The sequence below is a fragment of the Anabrus simplex genome, chromosome 2 (assembly GCF_040414725.1).
Source record: "Anabrus simplex isolate iqAnaSimp1 chromosome 2, ASM4041472v1, whole genome shotgun sequence".
NCBI lineage: Eukaryota > Metazoa > Arthropoda > Insecta > Orthoptera > Tettigoniidae > Anabrus > Anabrus simplex.
Genome location: NC_090266.1, coordinates 757,292,830 through 757,314,777, shown reverse-complemented (window position 1 = coordinate 757,314,777; position 21,948 = coordinate 757,292,830).

Here is a 21,948-nt window from a genome sequence, read left to right as displayed (position 1 = left end):
TGTGACCCCACACCCACTCAGTTGAACTTATAACCTATAAATAACTATCATCCTAAAGGAGTTCCGATCTTGCTTGAAATTATGCTTTATACATTATGAAAGTAGTGAAAATCCACTGCCTGTTTCCAGTCATTCAACCGGGTCAGGGATGAAATGAATGGAGCCCCCATCTAGCGGCGAGGATAGGAATTGTGCCGGCTGCCGAAGGCTGTCGCACTCCTCTGGGGCAATGATCAATGAATGACAGATGAAATTAAATGATATTGGAGAGTGTTGTTGGAATGAATTATGAATTATGAATGAATTACCGTAGTACCCGGAGAAAAATCTGTCCCGCCTCCGCTTTGTCCAGCACAAATCACACATGGAGTGACCGGGATTTGAACCACGGAACCCAGCGGTGAGAGGCCGGCGCACTGCCGCCTGAGCCACGGAGGCTTATACATTATGAAAGTAGTAATAATAATAATAATTTTATGTGGCTATTGCTTTACATCGTGCAGCTTATTTAAGGCAGACCCTCCGATGAAGATGGGTGGCATCTGCCGTGCATGGGAAACTGTGATGGAGGATGCATTTGTGTATGGTGTATGAGTTTCATGAGTTACAAGAACTTTTCTAGATCTATTTTAAAATGTTCGACATTTTTAGAAGAACTAAGTTCGTATTTTGCACTTTTTGTCCAAATTAACATGGAAGGTCCCGTACACTAAAATATGAATATCCAAACACCTTTTGTGAATAAAGTTTTATTTCGCCATGCTATCGTTAAAACATAGGCCTATTGAATATTGTCTAAAGGCTCCAGCTTTACCCAGCCCTCAGGGTTTCAGCAAAGTATTCGGATATGAAAAGAAGAAAACCTCCAGTCATCTATTGACTCCTTTCTATATATATATATATCTTCACTGAATTTTCTTTCTCTATAGCAGTATTGAAAGCTGATAATCATACCGGAGGCGCAATAGTTAAATTACAGCATCACTGTTTTCTCAAAAAGGCGACTGTGATTCGAATTCCAGTTAAAGCTTACGACATTTCTGAAAAGAAAAATCACTTTAGCGAGTTTCGGATTCTTCAAAAAAGTGGATGTATTATGACTATGACCACGATATCAACAGCCAGATATAACTATGAGCGCGCTTGATTATTATTATTATTGTTATTATTATTATTATTATTATTATTATTATTATTATATTAGAAACAGTGTTTGTCTACTAAAATAAACAAATATTAATCTAGATATTTCCTTTCTGGCATAGATATAAAGTATAAGATGTTAAAAATACTCCATCCCAATGACACTTAACAGTTCACATATGTTTAAGGCTGAGTAATTAATATTCTTAAAGTTTAAATTTATTTTTGAAAAGTAATAAATTAATAATTTTAAAAACACATTTGCTAGTCAATTCCAGAGAAATATTATCGCCAGGATTAAACTCAATAATAATAATAATAATAATAATAATAATAATAATAATAATAATAATAATAATAATAATAATAATAATAATAGCTTAAGACGTTCATTATGAAGTGATTGTTGTAATGAGCACTTTCGAAACCCGGGAGCCTTCCAATGAAACCAGGTGACCTTTGTACGTCTGGAACATCACGAAGGACAACTACAGTATGATGCGAGATGATCATCTGTCTCTACCTATCAGTTCATCTACCATCTATTTATCTATGAACCTTTACTGTTTTTGTCCTACCCTGTCTCCTGATTCCCCCATAGCGTGACACGAGTTATTGGACAATACTGGCTGCACCGCGGAGCGAAATACCTTCGTGCTCCGTTAAACACGCCTTCAACACAAATTTGGAAAACTTTTTACTGCTCTAGCAGAGCTAGAAAGAGACTTACTTTAATCAATACTATTAATAACAATCCTCAGCCGGCTGCCGGTTTATCGCCCACTTGGAAAGTACACCAATTCCGTTCAAATCCTCCGCACGCTCTCTCTGTCGTTCTCCTCCATCACACCGATAACATACATACATTGCGAAGTTTTCTCCGTGGTGGCACTCAGCGGAGACGGCTGGAAAATATTGGAGCAGCCATTTAAGAAGTGGTTTGGGGGACTCGACAAAAGGCGACTTTTACTCCATTCTTTCAACCTGAAGTAAATAGAAGTTAGAATACATTCGCATGGACTTGCTCCCCCACACCTCTCCTTCTCAGCCAACGGAGGCTCCTTAAGGATGTTGATGGTTCCTGTTACCCAGGATACAGTGCAAGCCGTGCATAAATCTATGCTGCTACTTCTTTGCTTTTGTTTCCCCGTGTCATGCAATGCAGAGCGAACCAACTAACGGAATGCGGGCCTTCCCGAGCAAATAAGGAGGTGAGTTCCCGCCTTCCTCCTTCACTTACTCACTTACTGAAAACTTTTTTCTTCACCCTATTCTAAAGCAGCAAACGCTTTATACTATTTGAATAACCGGACCCTTTTATACAGGCTTTCCTTGAGAGAATGTCTGAAATGTCGCCAAAATAACATAGATCGACGAAGAGCAAGTGGAAAAATTCCCGATACAGGTCTCTTAATTTTATATACGGCAATAGGTCACACAATACAGTGTCTTAAATCGCAACCTTTCATTAATTAAGGCCTTGAAATATCAAAGGGGCAAAGTACCAAAATAATAAATAGAATCATTCGAATAAGGCTGTTTAAATTCAACCTTGAGTGTAAGGCCTGTGGAGGCAACAATGAGTACATACGCAACATGCCGTTCAGTTCATTACATATCGACACCTAAGAATGAAAACCTCGTAATTCAGACATCATCTCAAACTGAGAGGTCTGGGCAAAAGATTGAAAGACTCGCATGTCAAGCTGCTCATCGACGAAACATAGAACAAATTAATTATACCGTCCTCCAGTGACCAGATAATTCAGCGTGAAATATTCGTTGGCCGTCGATAATGACTGAATATTTAATATTTAGTTGTACTTAAGAATGCTTATTTGATACAATAAAATGACCAATTTTAGATAAAGTTGTCAAATTAGCTGTCGCCGTCATCTAATTTAAGCAACGGTTTCAAGTCTAAATTAAATTAATTCCGCCTTTCATGTAATGTGAGTTACACAATATTCTATGAAAATATATTAAAATATAATGAAAACCTCACATGTGCAGTAGCAGGAGCGTATTAAGTAAATATTTTTAGGTTGGTAATTTGTTTAATGGTGTGTGGCATCCGGAGTGGCCTGTTGTAGGTCTTTCGAGTTGATGCCGTATGGGCGACCTACGCGTCTATGAGAATGGGACCCTATCTAAGATGAATTCTAACGCTGCAAACGACACAAACACGCAGTTCCCGAGCCATGGGAATTAGCTAATGAAAGTTAAAATCATCGACCCGGCCGGGAATCGAACCCGGGACCCCTTGGACCAAGAGTCACCATGTTAAAAATTTATTATCGGAGCCAGACAAGTTGACAACAAATGCAAGTTTCAAAGATGTTATGGTACATAATATCAATAAACCTATTGAGAGAAACTTCGAAATGTACAGGATTTTCCTTTTCATGTAAAATTAATTAAGGCGACACTCTGCAGATAAAAATCGATATTGTGGTCATTTTGGTGACTTCTTTTAATGACTGAAATTGAAAGGATTGAGTTTCTTTTTTCTTGTCACGAAGCTATTCCGCTGAATTCAAACAATTTTTCACTGTAATAATGCTTTGTTTGCCAACTGCAATTATACAGTTAAATTCCATTTTTCTCGCATAAAATTCTGCCAAATGTAACAAAATTTGTATGGTATATGTATCAGAGCTATATTAAGAAACCTGCGTATGGAATTTTTGATTGGAGAAATTTTCGATTGATGGGGACTTTTGAAGTCCAAAATTTTAGAACGTAAAAATTACACAAATTTTAGTGCAATATATCTCCTTGTGTACATTATGTACAGAAATATCGATACGTAGTGCTTTTAAAAGAGTTTTATCTACCTAATTACGAATTTACATTAACATGTTATTTAAATTTCATGCAAAAATGGAATTAAAAATGTAAAAAACAATAATGTATTTTGGAAGAAACGATTAATTTTAAATGAAAGAAATGTTCGTGATATCTCTACTTTTATGTAGGTGACATGCCCACAAAGTTTAGTGAAAATCCATACATTAGGTAATAATATCATTTTATCTCCGGAGTGTAGCCTTAAATAGGACATACGGGGTTTTCATTCTTATAAAGGCGATGAACACCATATCGTTGTTGCGCCTAGAAAAACCGCTATGTGCTAATATTTCAGCTTAGAACTAGACAGAAAGTTTCTGCCATCTAAGGTTCAGTATTGCATGAAACATATGAACGAATTTTCGTTCTGAGTGATAGTTGTGTTGCGGGTCAGTATTACTCCCCTCAACATTGTCACATAGCGGTCTTTCGGGGCGCAACAACGATATATTTAAAAAGGGAAATATTTCTGATAATATATTTTTTGCTACTTGCTTTACGTCGCACCGACACAGATAGGTCTTATGGCGACGATGGGATAGGAAAGGCCTAGGAATTGGAAGGAAGCGGCCGTGGCCTTAATAAGGTACAGCCCCGGCATTTGCCTGGTGTCAAAATAGGAAACCACGGAAAACCATCTTCAGGGCTGCCGACAGTGGGGATCGAACCCACTATCTCCCGATTACTGGATACTGACCGTACTTAAGCGACTGAAACTACCGAGCTGGGTGACTCTGATAATATTAGAAATGTAGCTTATATACTTTGAAATTATATTTGTGTCATAAATTTACTCTAATAATGGTATTTAAAATTCCAAGAGTACACAATATAGGCCTATTATATAACATAGAAAAACCATTAAAATTGATTACTGACACACCTAAGTAATCCTGATTTATTTATTTATTTATTTATTTATTTATTTATTTATTTATTTATTTATTTATTTATTTATTTATTTATTTATTTATTTATTTATTGCAAGATATAGTGTTCACAACATGTCTTGTGGTTTGGACTAGAACTAATTCGTTACTTTCATCGACCCCTCTCAGAATTATATTTGACAATATGAAAATGACCGAGGTACGGGCGATGCTGATAACGTAATTTCTTATGCAGCCATTTCCGGTGATATAGCGCGTAAAAGTATGGCTTGTAGGGTGGGTATGTGTATGCATTTCAGTGGACATGTCGGACTGATATGTACTGAGAGTAATGACACCTCCTTACTCAGTGAGGAAAACAATGTGAAATTCATCTATTTCCTTTTTTTTTTTTTTTTTTTTTTTTTGCTAGGGGCTTTACGTCGCACCGACACAGATAGGTCTTATGGCGACGATGGGATAGGAAAGGCCTAGGAGTTGGAAGGAAGCGGCCGTGGCCTTAATTAAGGTACAGCCCCAGCATTTGCCTGGTGTGAAAATGGGAAACCACGGAAAACCATCTTCAGGGCTGCCGATAGTGGGATTCGAACCTACTATCTCCCGGATGCAAGCTCGCAGCCGCGCGCCTCTACGCGCACGGCCAACTCGCCCGGTCATCTATTTCCTTATACGCTCCTTCATTGGCAGCTGATCATGGAAGAATAAGAGGTAAGTGTGTCTCACAGGTGATACACGAAGGTTGTCAAAATACCATGTATGATATAAACGTTATTTCTGAGACTGAAATAGTCCATAATTTCGTATATTATTACGTCTTCAACAAGTGGCTTCATCAGAGTGTATTCACATGGCACGCTTACGCAAATGACGTATCTTATATTTGCGGGACGGTGAGGTTTGGCTCGGAGTCAAAGGCAAAAACAAGCGCTGAGGTACGGAAATTGTAATATCGTGAATGCTGTAAAGAATGACCTAGATGCCAATTGGAGATTGTACAAAGCAGATAATAACAAATATAACATATCCTAGCATTTGTCTGGAGTCAGTTAAGAGCCCTCGAAAAGACACACCTTGAGATGACCATAAGTGGAATTCGAACCCATTTCTCTGCTCAGTTGTCCTCACGATGCTGAAGGCATGTTGTTCCAATTTTCACACCAGGATTCGATCCGAGAATCGATTTTGCGCCAACGGGCAGGAAACTACACCTAGATTACAGCATTACAAATGCAATCACATATCTAAAGGAGTGGGGTTTTCCTGCCATTGTCTTAAATATATTTAACTACAGTACGAATCCTTGGCTGCATGGTCGGCATTGAGGCCTTCAGTTCCAAGCATTCTGCGTTCGATTCCCGGCCGGGTCGAGAATTTATTCCTCTACCTCGAGAACTGGGTGTTAGTGTTTGTCCCAACACACTCCTCTTCATATTCACACAATACATCACACAACCAACCACCATAGAAATACGCAACATTAAATATATCCCTCCACATTGGATAGGCACCAGGAAGGACATCCGGCCGTAAAATAGGGTCTAATCTAAATGTCCGACACAGTTCACAACCGCGACCCCAGCAGGGTGTGGAATTAACTGCATAAGAAGAAGAAGAAGAAGAAGAAGAAGAAGTAGAAATTACTCCATCCTTTTCATTTTTGGCGGCCCCGTGGCGTAGGGGTAGCGTGCCTGCCTCTTACCCGGAGGCCCCGGGTTCGATTTCTGGCCAGGTCAGGGATTTTTACTTGTACCTGAGGGCTTGTTCGAGGACCACTCAGCCTACGTGATTACAATTAAGGAGCTATCTGACGGTGAGATGGCGGCCCCGGACTAGAAAGCCAAGAATAACGGCCGATAGAATTCGTCGTGCTGACCACACCACACCTCGTAATCTGCAGACCTTCGGGTTGAGCAGCGGTCGCTTGGTAGGGGCCGCGTCCCTTCGGGGCTGCTGAGCCATGGGGGGAGCGGGGCTTCACTTTCAGGAGGATCGACGACCTGGATGCTAGGCCCCTTACTACAACAGTCTCCTTCAGGAGCCGAACTGAGCGGCTGCCTTTTGACTCCAGATTTGAGGGTTTGATTTCAGCACAGTCCTGTCGTAATTGATGGTGCTCAAATACGTCAACCTCGTGTCGGTAGGTTTACTGGTATACAGTATAAATGAACACCTTCAGGGCAAAATTACGGCAACTTGACCGTACAGAATCTGTAAAATTATTTAGTGAGGCGTGCATCTAATAAAATTAAGATTCATTACTATCACTATCAGATCTAAGGACATCTTGGTCATCAGATCACTGTAACTCCCTTCGTCTGCGCAGGGGTTACAGGGTGAGGGAGATACACCGTGACTTAAAATCCTTGCATTTGTGTGAAGTGAGAGGGAAAATACCGGAATAACACCACATAAAGAATTTTCTTCTGCAACATTCAGGTTTTCTTTCCAATTTAAAGTCAGTACTTCATGGGGATTAGGTCCAGTTTTACGGCAGAACGCCCTTCCTGACCCAACCCAATGTAGAGCGATGTAATTACTAATTGTGTGTTTCTGTGGTGGTTATTAGTGTGGTGTGTTGTACGAAGACGAAAAGATGTGTATTAAGACGAACACAATACCCAGTCCCCGAGACAGAGAACTTAACAACTCGCAGTTAAAATCCACAGTCCGGGTGGGAATCGAACCCGGGGTCCTCTGAACCGAAGGCCAATGCACTGATCACTTAACGAAGGAGCCAGACAATCTACTACGTGAAGAATGAACAGAGAAAATCGTCGTTCACAGCTATGAGATTCGACCGATTTACTCGTAGCCTACAATGTTTTAAAAGGATTATTTCATAAGATGTAGTTTTATATCAATTGGAACGGGACTACTGGTGGGGCCTGCAGTACAGCCTGCCTAGTTTGTCCTCATTGTTCGCCTCTTTCAGTATCATGGTACCAGCGTGTTACGTCAGATTATTTGCTAAATCTAAGATGACTCATACACATTGTTCCATTTACTGTCCTCTTTCCTCACATTGTATCGCCATACCTGACACAGTCCCTGATAAGGAACTGAACACAATTTTGCACACAGTCACTCTTCAAACTAATCAACAATTTAAGTGACTGAGAAGAGCGAAGCATGAATTGTGTGAACTAGCAAGCGGTCCTGCGGTGTAGGGTTAGCGTGCCTGCCTCTTACCCGGAGGCCGCGGATTCGATTCCCGGCCAGGTAACCAACTTTTACCTGGATCTGACGGCTAGTCCGAGGTCCGCTCAGCCTACGTGATTACAATTGAGGAGCTATCTGAGCTATCTGACGGTGAGACGGCAGCCCCGATCTACAGAGCCAAGAATAACGGCCGGGAGCATTCGTCATCCTGACCACACGACACCTCGTAATCTGCAGGCCTTCGGGTTGAGCAGCGGTCACTTGGTAGGCGTCAAGGGGTTTGGTATTTTAGCGACCAAATACTCGCATCTTAACATTCGAAGAAAGGTTACGTAGGAAACATATGGTATACTGTATTTTAATTAATGATAATGTTACTAATTTTACGTCCTATGAACAACGTTTACGGTTTACATAGACACCGAGGTGCCCGTATGTTGTACCGCAGGAGCTGTTTAGCGTGCAAATGAATACCAACACGAGGTAGGCATATTTCGACATATTGAAATAACATCGGACTGAGCCGGGATTCGAACCCGCCAACTTGGGCATAGGAAGCCCGCGTTCTAACCACCGAGGAACTCAGTATAGTCTTGACATGTGTGAGGCAACTGCTTCTTATTGCCAATGTTATAAGCAACAACAGTCATCTGCCATAGCAGTAATCCTCATCGTGGTGTGAAACGAGGGATGCCGAGAGATTCAATGCGATGCTCGGAGATGCTTCTTATCTATTACTGTCGTAACAAACACAATAGATATATCACAATAATTGACTACAAAATGGTAGAAATCCCAGTTGGAAGGTTCGAACCTGGATCAGTCAGTTTGTATTTGAAGGTGCTCCAACACGCCAGCCTCGTTTCGGTAAATTTACCAGAATATAAAATAACTTCTGTGGGACAAAATTCCGGTACCTTGCCGTCTCCGAAACCTTAAGAAATAATAGATGGAATGCAAAATGAATAACATGCTCCGTCTTCTGGTTTATTTTATTCGTTACGGTCATCTATGGACCACGGTTACACAATCCACCAGATCTTCTAACTCTAAATTACGAGGGTCGAGTCATAAGTCAGGACAACTATTTTTTTCTGGCGAACAGGAGACAACACGGAAAATCTAAGATATGCATTTGGAAATATAGGGCATGTACTTATGCATAGTGCCTGAAGACAAATTCTGACTTCAGGAGATTCTCGTAGGAAAGTGACAGAGCACAGGCCATTGGTAAACATTGTTTTACTATGGTATAGACAGCAAATACACAAGACTACGTACAAAGGACAGGTCTCTACCGGTTACAGACCTTCGACCTTCGAAATAATCACCCAAGGTTCCCACTGTGCGTTGCCAGCGGTGGGACAGGCGCAAATCGGCAGTTGATACTCTACCCCGTTTGAACGTCTCCACCCACCTCGCCACTGTTCTATAGGGCATAGCATGCACACCTAATGCTTCCCGCAGTTCTACATGGCATTGGCGTGCATTTCTGCCGCGGAGAACTGTTATTTTAATATACCATCGTTGCTCCTGCTTGTTGACTCCCATTTTGTGACGCTCTCACTCACACATTGAACTTGGGGGCATGCTTAGACCCACACTGTTGTTTACATACACCATCTAGTGGCATCATACGCAAGTACATTACCGTACGTTTCCAAATGCATATCTAAGATTTTCCGTGTTGTCTCCTGTTCGTGAGGAAAAAAAAATTGCCATGACCTATGACTCAACCTACGTAATAATATTATTATTGTTATTATTTAGTTTACCGTCGAGGTGTGGTTCCTCTCCCTCACCCACACTCAGCGAAGGATCCTATTTTTACCGCATCAAGGGCAGTATCCTGAAGCTTGAGACATTTGGTTTGGGATACAAATGGGGAGGAGGACAAGTTCCTCTCCCAGGCGGTCGGTCTCAACTGCTATGCTGAACAGCGGCCTTGTGGGCGATGGGAATATTGGAAGGGATAGGCAAGGAATAGGGAAGGAAGCGGCCGTGGCCTTGAGTTAGGTACCATACCGGCATTTGCCTGGAGAAAAGTGAGAAACCACGGAAAACTACTTCGAGGATGGCTGAGGTGGGAATCGAACCCCCTCTACTCAGTTGACCTCCCGAGGCTGAGTGAACCACGTTCCTGTCCTGGTACCACTTTTCAAATTTCGTGACAGAGCCGGGAAGTGAATCCGGGCCTCCGGGGGGCGGGGTGGCAGCTAATCACTCTAACCACTACACCACAGGGGCGTACTGTGTATAAAGATAATGGGAAATATTATTGGGCAGAGTGACGAATGAAGTATCATGAAAGTAAATATCAAAATATGTGAGGAAGGGCGTCCCAGACCACTGACATAACCAATGGCCGATTTCCGCGACGTTATCACTTCTATTACTGTAATGTTTCTCATCTTGAAGGAGAGAAATGCCTCACATACACACGTGCAGCTCGATAAGGAGAGCTTAGTACGCACTAACCCTGCAATAACACGTCCCAACTGCGGATCAGTGGGAGCTGAACGAGGTCTCTCAATAGGTGTTCCAGCATGACAGCCTCGCATCAAGCTCTTAACTCCAGTTCGATAGTAATTTATACACAGATGCCGTCAAGCACATGAGCAAAAATCTACAGCAAGGTTCGACGGAACAGTAAGAATCCAACGTGTCTTGCCTATCATATTTATGAAGACACTGGGATCGGATGAATGATTGCATAAAAGAGTGGCTGTGAACAGAGAAATAATTACTTCGTCGTCTACAAGCTCTTCTTTAATTCTTTTTCAACTGAAAGGAAGTGACGAATTGTGATGCAAGGTTGCTATCCGGTTTTGTTAAACCACTCGGTATAAATGAGCAGCTTTTAAGATAGAAATAAGAAGTTCCGCAAAGGCGGCTTTTGCGTGCTCAAAGAAAAGTTTTCTTTAATTTTTCATCAAGGATGGAAATTCTATTAACATTCTCACCACATACATATGCATAACATCTTACGGAAACTTCTCGCCGGCAGTGTAACCAATAACACCGTCTAGTTCCTGGTGGAAACGGAAAGAAATCCATTGGCTGTTAACGTCTACTGTATAACCTCTTCCGAGGTCAGAGGGAGAGAGAAAGACAGGGAGGAAAGTAGGATTGAAATATTTTATACCAGTGTAGTGGTTCCGATTGCAGGATAATACGCACAAATTATTCTATATATAAAATGGTATAAAGCCAATCGAGGGTCTGCCTGGCCGAGGCGGTAAAGGTGAGCTCGGTTCACTCGGAAGGACGTGGGTTCGATTCCCCGCCAGGAAGACGAAGAATTTAAGAAACTAGATTTTCACTTCCGGATGTGCACATGGCCTTGAGGTTCACTCAGCCTACACCAAAAATGAATACCAGGTTTATTCCCTCGGGCAAAGACTGCCGGGCATTGAGCTAATTACACTACTCCAATAAGTGCCTAGGTTACGGACAGAGGGACCCTTTACCTTCCAACCGTCCCACAGCCTTCATGGGCTGTTCGGAGATGACTTTACTTTGCTTTTTTTAATGAAGCTAATCGATATGAATGATGATTCAGATTTTGACCTCCGTTATATTTTATGCACAACTCCTGCAAACTTTTACTTGATTACGGCCTAGAATATTACTGATTCATGTAGCCGTATTTGGAGCCGTAAAAAATTCAAAATAATACTCCAGTGATTTTTGAAGCGTAGACTGAGAATGGAAGATTGTGATTAAGACTAACGTCATAATTCGAATTTGGCAATAATATTCCTGCCTCTCTGGAGGACAACAGGTACGCAGTCCGTTTCGAAAAGTATCCTATGATTATTAACGGACAGCTACTGCGCTAAGAGCAAGATTTCGATGATGGAAAATGAAAATCCACAGCTTGTTTCCAGTCATTCCATCGGGTCAGGAATGGAATGAATGAAGCCCCCATGTAGCGGCGAGGATAGGAACTGTGCCGGCTACTGAAGCTTGTTGCACTCCTCTGGGGCAATGACTAATTAATGACAGATTATGTAAAATGATTTAGGAGGGTGTTGCTGGAATGGAATATGACAGGTAAAACCGGAATACCCGGATAAATACCTGTCCCGTCTGCGCTTTGTCCAGCACAAATCTCACATGGAGTGACAGTGATTTGAATCTCGGAACCCAGCGGTGAGAGGCCGGCGCGCTGCCTATTGTGATAATGAACAAGAAACGCACGTTCTATAAAAGTCATAAGATTGAATAGACGACATTTCGAACTCTTATGACAACCGTGACATCTCAGTCGTGGGATAAAATTAAAACTACCAAAATGTCACTTTAGTTCTGAAATCATAGGGTTACATTTACGTACCACACAAAGCAATTTATAATTCCCTAAATTGGTGTATAATTTGGTGAGAAATTTCTTCTAGATAAATATTTCATCTTTTGCGTTTACTACGATTTGTGTCGAAAGCTAGTAATTACTCCATTTTAACACACTTCTTGCTTAAAATTCTGCACTTTCAAAACGAAATACTATAATATAGTAGGCATGGGATTCCACTCTTTACGCTGGTAGTAATGTTAAACCAAGTACGGCTGCCTGGAGTGCAGTAATTGATTAGTAATTCGGTGTCTGTGTAATTTGTACTGAGTTGCTTGGATCGTAACTTCTAGTATTTGACGCTTCAATGCAATGTGTAACCACAGTCCACTCACTGGATTATAGCAACATTTTAAATCATGCTCTAAAAGAATTTAAGATGCTAATGAACTAAAATTGAAACAAAATTTCAGTTACTGCCTGAATTACACCCACTTCTATGACACATTTTCTCCATAAGATTTGCTTATAATAACGAGAATCATAAATCTTATTCCAACTGAGCGGAGTGGCCACCGGTGTTAACGTGCTACGGCTATGGGGCCAATCCTTCTGCATTCGGGAGACGAATGGGTTCGAACCCCTCCATCGGCTGTCCTGAGAATGGTTTCCGGTGGTTACCGATTTTCACTCCCAGAAAAATCTCGGGAGAGTTCCTATTCATAGGCCACAGAAGATTTCTCCCAACTCCTTGACCAATTTCAATTCACCGTCATTCGTTTCATCTTCATTCTCCCCCAACTGAGATCGGCGATAGGAAGAGCATCCACCCACAAAAGCCAGCTATATAATTTCATCTCACCTCATCCCCGACCCCGTATCAGGAAACGGGCCTAAGGGGCAAACAAATCTCATTCCAAACAAAGAGCTAATTAAGTTCTTGTTCAGTTAACTCACAATAGATGTCAAAAATATTTCTAAAGTTGCTGAGTTAGTTGGCTACGCGCTTTGGGTCACGAAGCTTGTCAGCTTCCATTCGGGAGCTAGTGGGTTCGAACCCCACCGTCGGTAGCTCTCAATATGATTTTCCGTTGTCAACCATTTTTACACCAGGCAAATACTGGAGATGTACCTTAATTAAGGCTACTGTCGCTTACCTCCCAGTCCAAGACCTTTCCTATCCGATTGCCGTCATAAAACCTAACCGTGTCGATGCGACGTAAAACAAATAGCAAATAATTTCCATAAATGTCAGATTTCTAGCTGCTGATTCAGTGTTAAAGACACATCTATATATATATAAAGTAGCTTGTCCTGACTGACTGACTGACTGACTGACTGACTGACTGATTCATCATCGCCGAGCCAAAACTACTGGACATAAAGAAATGAAATTTTGGGGATATATTCATATTAAGATGTAGGTGCTCGCTAAGAGAGGATTTTTGGATATTCCATCGCTAAGGGGGTGAAAAGGGGGGTGAAATTTTAAAATGAGTGTGTCTATATCTCAAAACTTTAAGTTTACAGATGTGAAAATTGGTATTTACAATCTTCTTTAAAAATAAGGAAACACGTATTTTTTTGTTTTCAGACAATCCCGATAGGAGGAGTGAAAAAGGGTGAAAAAGGGGTTGAACGCCTTTAATCAGGATACCCCTACTTATATCTCAGAAACTGAAGATATTACAGAACCTCAAAATTGGTACTTTTGATCGCTGTCAAAAATAAAGAAACACATATATTTTTTGTTTTTGGAAAATCCAATTAATGCGAGGGTGAAAGGTGGGGTGAATTTTTAAAATGAGTGCATCTACATCTCAAAAGTTTTGAAGTTTAGAGATGTAAAAATTCGTATTTAGAATCTTCATTAAAAATAAAGGAACACTTATTTTTTGTTTTCGGAAAATCCCAATAGGAGGGGTGAAAAGGGGTGAAAAATGGGTTGAATGCCTTTAATGGCGATACTTATATCTCAGAAACTGAAAATATTACAGACCTGAAAATTGGAATTTGGGATCTCCTTTAAAAATAAAGAAACACGTATTCTTTTGTTTTTGGAAAATTCAATTAATGGGGGTGTGAAAAGAGGGTGAATTTTGAAAATGAGTGTATCTATATCTCAAAACATTTATAGATGTAAAAATTAGTATTTAGAATCTCCTTTAAAAATAAAGAAACACGTAATGTTTTGTTTTCGGAAAATCCTAATAGGAAGGGTGGAAAAGGGTGAAAAAGCGGTTGAATGCCTTTAATCAGGCTACTTATATTTCAGAACCTGAAGATATTACAGGCCTAAAAATTGGCATTTAGGATCCACTTTAAAAATAAAGAAACAGATATTTTTTCGTTTTTGGAAAATCCAAATAATGGGGGCTGAAAAGGGGGTTGAATTTTAAAATGAGTGTTTCTACATCTTAAAACTTTAAAGGTTCACAGATGTAAGAATTGGTATTTAGAATCTCCTTTAAAAATAAATAAACATGTATTTTTTGTTTTCGGAAATTTCTAATAGGAGGGGGTGAAAAGGGGTTGAATGCCTTTAATGAGGATACTTATATCTCAGAAACTGAAGATATTACAGACCTGAGAAAAGGTATTTGGGATCTCTTTTAAGAATAAAGAAACCTGTACGTTTTGTTTTTGGAAAATCCAAATAGTGGAGGGTTGAAAGGGGGTGCATTTTTAAAATGAGTGTATCTATATCTCAAAACATTCAAAGTTTACAGATGTAAAAATTGGTACTTAGAATCTACTTTCAAAAAAAGAAAGACGTATTTTTTGTTTTCGTAAAATCCCAATAGGAGGGGTGAAAAGGGGTGTAAAATAGTTTAATGCCTTTAATAAGGATCCTTATTTCTCAGAAACTGAAGATGTTACAGATCTGAAAATCGGTATTTGGGACCTCCTTTATAAATAAAGAAACATGTATTTTTTGTTTTCAGAAAATCCAAATAGTGAGGGGGGGTGTGAAAGGGGGGTGTATTTTAAACATGAGTGTATCTATATCTCAAAACTTCGAAAGTTTGCAGATGTAAAAATTGATATTTAGAATCTCCTTTAAAAATAAAGGAACACGTATTTTTTTTTGTTTTCGGAAAATCCCAATAGGAGGGGGTGAAAAGTGTGAATAAGGGGTTGAATGTCTTTAATGAGGATACTTATATCTCAGAAACTGAAGATATTACAGACCAGACAGTTAGTATATGGAATCTCCTTTAAAAATACAGAAACATTTATTTTTTGTTTTTGGAAAATCTAATTAATGGGGGTTAAACAGGAGTGACAAATTGGGGTGAATTTTTAGAAATACTATATCTACAGTATATCTCAGAAACGTAAAATGTTGCAGACGTAAAAATTGGTATTTGGAATCTCCTGTTAAAGTAAAGAAACAGGTATTCTCGGAAAATCCAATGAAGGTTCGGGGGGGGGGGGGTGAAAAATTGAAAAATTTATTGAATTAATTGTATGAGGATACTTACATCTAATAAAAACTAAAATTGTTACAGACGTGAAAACTGGTATTTAGATCTTCTTTAAAAATAAAACGACGCGTTTTTGGGGTGGGGGGCGGAGAATCATTTTTGGGGGCGAGTGTGGAAAGGAGTTGTATTCGTTTCATGGGGACACATATCTCAAAAACTGAAGATAATCGGTATTTAGAAGATCCTTTAATATTAAAGAAACAAATACTTTTTGCCGGAAAATTCACTTAAGGGGGGCGGGGAGTGTGAAAGTAAGTGAAAAAAGTGAATTATTTTTTATGGGAATACTTATATCTCAAAACTGAAGGTAACACACGTGAACATTGGTATTTGGTATCTCCTTTAAACATAAAGGAAGACGTTTTCTTTTTTTTTGGGGGGGGGGGGGAGGTAAATCGACTTAACCGTTGTGGGGTGAAAACGGAGGTGAGGCCAATTGATTTTACTGTTCCTAATGTACTTATAAGGAGCCTCCGTGGCTCAGGCGGCTGCGCGCTGGCTTCCCACCGCTGGGTTTCGTGGTTCAAATCCCGTTCACTCCATGTGAGATTTGTGCTGGACAAAGCGGAGACGGGACAGGTTTTTTCTCCGGGTACTCCGGTTTTCCCCGTCATCATACATTCCAGCAACACTCTCCAATATCATTTCATTTCATTTGTCATTCATTTAATCATTGCCCCAGTGGAGTGCGACAGGCTTCGGCAGGGCTAATTCATTCCATTATTGACCCGGTTGAATGACTGGAAACAGGCTGTGGATTTTCAATGTACTTATTCTGATCACAAACCGATCATTTTTAATCTCTCCTGTGTTCGTTTTCAAGAGCCATCTTTTCCTTTGGAGAACCTTCTTAGATTACAGTAGATTCTTCTGGCATATAAACAAAAATTTAAACATATTTGAAATAAACGATAGATATATGATTGACCGTGCAATTGTTCACCTCTGTAATAAGGTCAATAATGCACGGAAGTATGTCATTCGTATCGCGAGAAGTCCTGCGCACTTGCCTGCGGGTGACAATGGTGCTGGTCATACTGTCATCAATGACAACGACAGCAGATGTAATTTACCGCCAAGTAGAGGTTCAGTACCGCCAAGGCACCCAAGACGACACCACGCCGGATCTCCTCAAGGATTTGATCCACATTAAAAATGCTTAGGCTATAGGAAAAGATGGCAAAGATTTAGGGACCCAACTGACCGGGTGGAATACCTGGACCTATCCCGGAAAGTACGAAATCGATTGCTGGAGAAAAGATTGAAAAATGGGAGGAACGTTGCCGTAATCTCTCAGAAAACGAGTCAGATCGCAAATTTTGGCGGAATCTCTCAGGAAACGAGTCAGATCGCGAATATCGGTGGGTGATATATAAAACGATAAGCATTCAGTTATAAATTTCAGTATAATACCGTAGCGAAGCACGGGTATCTTGCTAGTTTATTATACAAATACTTTACAATTTGCTTTACGCCGCACCGAGACAGAGAAGTCTTATGGTGGTGATGGGATAGGAAAGGGCTTGGAGCGGGAAGGAAGAGGTCGTAGCTTTAATTAAGATACAGCCCCGCATTTACCTGGTGTGATATTGGGAAACAATGGAAAACTCTTTTCAGGACTGCCGACAGCGGAGTTCGAACTCACTATCTCCAATGTTTTTTAGCTCAACGTTATAGGAAAAGTAAAGCGATACTTAATATGGAAGCACTAATGCCAAAGATTATTTCTTCAAGAACACTAGGGGGTCATAAAAGAAGAGTCCTAAGAAAGTAGGTTCATGTCGGCGTAAAGTTTATATAGTCCAGCAAGAACTAATCCGTTCCTCCGATGGTTTTGTATTATATAAATTTCAACACTGTGCAGCTCATTCAAATTTACTGCAAGCCAAAACATGGGAAATGTGTGTCGTGTTCAGGAGTAGACCTACCTGTGATGTCTGGTTACTCGCATAGCGAAGCAGGAAAAATTTGTGTACCGTTCTCGAATTTACAGTAAAGTCAATTAAGTATTTTCTTGTATGACTAATTTCAATTAGAGTCATGTCATGATATGGGCATTAACTGATCTTATGCAATAAAGATCATGGTTTCACGTCCGGGAGATATATTCGTATTTTTAAAGGGTAGAATGAAACCTGTTCGGCAGGCCTATTCAATGTAGTATGATGTTGATCTTTAGTGACACATTCGATATTTTGTCCGGCAAAACTCACCTATCGGTCATTCAGTATGGTTCTAGAGTCGAAATCATCCGATAAGGTGAGAAGGAACGTTGTAATTAACTCGTAACGAGCCTAAATAACGTCAAACCGGGCGAGTTGGTTATGCAGTTAGGGACACGCGGCTGTGAGCTTGCATCCGGGAGATAGCGGGTTTGAATCCCACTGTCGGCAGCCCTGAAGATGGTTTTCCGTTGTTTCCCATTTTCACACCAGGCAAATGCTGGGGCTGTACCTCAATTAAGGCCACGTCCGCTTCCTTCCAACTCCTAGGTCTTCCCTATCCCATCGTCGCCATAAGATCTATCTGTGTCGGTGCGACGTAAAGCCACTCGCAAAAAAAGTCATTTTTTTCTATTTTGCTTTACGTCGCACCGACACAGATACGTCTTATGGCGACGATGGGATAGGAAAGGCCGAGAAATTGGAAGGAAGCGGCCGTGGGCTTAATTACGGTACAGCCCCGGCATTTGCCTGGTGTGAAAATGGGAAACCACGGAAAACCATCTTCAGGGCTGCCGACAGTGGGGCTCGAACCCACTATCTCCCGATTACTGGATACTGGCCGCACTTAAGCCTGCTCAAGATAGCTGGGACCATAAAATTATTATTATTATTATTATTATTATTATTATTATTATTATTATTATTATTATTATTATTATTATTATTTGCATCATAATTATTATGATCATCAGGGAAGGTATACAATATCCTCTGAGTCACAAGACGATTCTACCGTCACCGAGTGACGATATTTTCTTGTTCTAGTCGCTCATCTCACGATTTTCCCTTGTTTCCCATTTGCACACCAGGCAAATTCTTGGGCTGTACGTCAATTAATGCCAAGACCGCTATCTTCCCAATACTGGCCCTTTCCCATTCTTGCGTCGCCGTAAACCCTCGATGTGTTAGTGCGAGCAAATAAATAAATAAATAAATAAATAAATAAATAAATAAATAAATAAATAAATAAATACATTTGAGACGTACCCGATACTGCTTTTAGGGCTCAAAGTTGGTGAATTTGTTCTTTTTTTGAAATTCTGACATGCCGATATATCTCTCGAATATGATTTCGATAATTTTTAAGCCATTTATTGTCCATATGTAACATTTTATTGCCTGCTGCCATTTCTTGATGGATACAGTACTTTTGTATCCATCTCTTGGCACAGACCAGAGTAAAGTGTAGCTTCCACCGAAGTCCCAGTCTCATCCATGGCTGTGACAATATGGAAGCTGCTGGGGTATGGTTGGTGCTGAGTAATGACATTCAGAGCACAACCAGTGCGTCTGAGTGTTATGAAAGGTGTTGCTCATAGGGTCAGTCGTGCTGCAATAGCACTGCCTGGCCCAGTGAGGACGCCTCATTTTGGTGCTTCCATTGGTTTTTGTGGTTTCCTTATAACCGCATAACCTTTGGTGGTGCTATTTGAGGATCCAACCAGCCTCTGGGCTGATGACCTAACAGACAGACAGATATGTAACATTTAAGGAAAAATAGGGAAAATTTCGGTAATGGTCACTATTTGATTTTTTGCCATATAAGTTACGGTAGGACGACAGCAAGCAAAGGAGAACAAAGTCATCTCCGTACAGGCCATGGAGGCAATGAGAGGGGTGGAGGGTGAAGACTTCCACTAACCGTAACGTGGACACTTGGTAGTGTAAAGGAGTTAGCTCTACGCCCGGCCACTTTTGCTCCCAGGAATTAACCTGGTACTCATTTTTGGTGTAGGTTAAGCGAACCTCAGGGCCATGTGCACCTCCGGAAGTGGAACATTAGTTTCTTAAAACTTTCGACTTCCTGAAAGGAAATCGAACTCACGTCCTTCCGAGTGAACCGAGCACTCTTTTACCATCTCGGCCAAGCAGCGTCTGGTAGAAGGTTCTGACACAAATCAAATGTCACCCGACACGACGTGGTACCATGCCGAAGCCCAGAGCTACACTAGCAGTTAGCGGCGCGGTATGGCAATGTCACCGCAATTACATCAACCGATGACGTCGTAACAAGGTCAGACACTTGTCGCTAGATAAGAAACGGTATACTGAGCATGGTCGTCGTACGCGTTGACTTAATACCTTGATAGAAAATTTTGATTTAAAATCTTTCGCGTTTTTCTTTTCTTAAGCGCTCACCGGCCCAAGTACGCTTCCGAAAATATAGACATATTATACGGCACAAAGGCACGACAGGAAAGTACAGATACAAGTTCATCAAATACACAAGTGCTTACCGAGCGAGTTGGCCGTGCGGTAAGGGTCGCACAGCTGTGAGCTTGCATTCGGGAGATAGTGGGTTCGAACCCCACTTTCAGCAGCCCTGAAGATGTTTTCTGTGGTATCCCATTTTCACACCAGGCAAATGCTGGGGCTGTACCTTAATTACGGCCACGGAGATGAGAAAGAGATGACAAGCGATGACCAAAGAGACGACAAAAATTCTTCTTCTTCTTCTCCTACCGCTTTTTCACACACCTGTAAGGTCGCGAGTGCGAACTGCGTCGCACATGTGGATTTGGCCCTGTTTTACGGTCGGATGCCCTTCCTGACGCCAACCTTCTAAGGAGGGATGTAATCACTATTGCGTGTTTCTGTGGTGGTTGATAGTGTGATATGTTGTCTGAATATGATGAGGAGAGTGTTGAGGGGGACATATACACCCAGTCCAAGAGTTAAAAGAATTATTCAGAAGCGATTAAAATCCCCGACCCGGCCGGGAATCGAACCCAGGGCCCTCTGAACCAAAGGTCAGTACGCAGACCACTCAGCCAACGAGTCGAACAGAGACGACAAAAAACATTTGCTGCATATTTAACGTTGCACCAACACACAGAGTTCTTGGCGACGTTGGGATAGGACAGGGCTTAGATGGGGTTGGTAGTGGCCACGAGTTTAATTTAATTAATCTCTCCTGGTGTAAGCATGGCAAACCATGGAAAAATCATTTCCATGTCTGGCAATGTTGAGGTTCCAACCCACTATCTCCCGAATGCCAGCTTACAGCTGAACGACTCGTACTACGTAGCTAAATTGATCGGATATAAGTAAACAAATTATTGAGTTACAGGACCGGAATTGTTTAAAGAATAAAAGTTCCAATTTTCGATATTTTCAGCACGAGTTTCATATATACCGAGGTATAAAACCATAAATGATCAGTTAAAGGCTCCAATCAATTTGCCTGACACATCAGGGACCTACCTTTTCTGAAGGTAGCCCCTACTGTGTGATATAAGATCTGACACACTCCTCGCTCGACCTGAGAGATTCAAAGCATCTCAATTTAATGATTCTGCTCGGTGTGGAAGTTTCTGCAATGTTCTAATTTAATTTTAATTAAAACACGTGCCGTAGGCTACGTAAAAGCGTACTTACCTTAGTTCATTTTAAATACACTGTCGACAACTACAACGATAAAACTACCTTAAAAATAACGTATGAATGTATTTATAAGCACAGTGCGCAAAAGCATCATCTATAAGACACTTCTCTGTGGAAGATAACAAGCAAACAAGTTTGTAGTCTAAATAGATTGTTAATGTTGTGATTATAGCCATGGGATATCCAGGTTTGCAAGGAATCCGAACAAAAGGGACACGACTTTCCATCTCATTGCACGGGATTCAAACGATGGTCTCTCGTTAAGATTTTAATGACTAACACTCCCTTCCTGGAAGTCCGGCTCCATGGCTAAATAGTTAGCGTGCTGGCCTTTGGTACCAGGGGTCCTGGGTTCGATTCCTGGCAGGGTCGGGAATTTTAACCATAATTGGTTAATTCCGCTGACACTGGGGCTGGGTATATGTGTCGTCTTCATCATCATTACATACTCATCACGACGCGCAGGTCGCCTACGGGAGTCAAATCAAAAGACCTGCATCTGGTGAGCCGAACTT